This window comes from Cyprinus carpio, chromosome A4 (assembly GCF_018340385.1).
Source record: "Cyprinus carpio isolate SPL01 chromosome A4, ASM1834038v1, whole genome shotgun sequence".
Taxonomy (NCBI): Eukaryota; Metazoa; Chordata; class Actinopteri; order Cypriniformes; family Cyprinidae; genus Cyprinus; species Cyprinus carpio.
Window position 1 is genome coordinate 30,456,785 of NC_056575.1, and position 565 is coordinate 30,457,349.

Here is a 565-nt window from a genome sequence, read left to right on the forward strand (position 1 = left end):
AGCGCACTCACCAATCAAACAGCCGCGTTGCGTGTCTCAGTCTCTCAAAAACCAAACCAGTTCTTTCTCAAGAGTAGGCTAATAATCAACTTAGAAACGGATACATTTTCTACTTGGCCATGTTTGCATCTTTATCTTTTGCTGGTTTGCGTGGCACATGCACATTTTTTTAATGAAGTTCAAAAAAAAAAAGACACGCTTAAAGAGTTCTGCATAATGAAAATGTGCGAATTGTATTATTTCAGTTGTGTTCAAATGATCATTAAAGTTTGTCATGAAATCTTTTTGCTTGCATAAATATATTTTTAGAAATAATTATTTTAGTTTAATACGGCATACTTGTTCAGTGATAACTATGAAAAAAGATCTCATCAAGTAACTGTACGACGTTCCACCTGGTTTTATCAGAATGCAGATACTAATAATTTTGTGATTGTTACAGATACAAATACAGATACAAATACTGACCGTTACATGTAAATTTAAATAGGTTATGTCATAATTATAAAGTTTTTTACAATTTACATATGTAGATAATTGTTGCATAGGCTATGAATTAATAAGG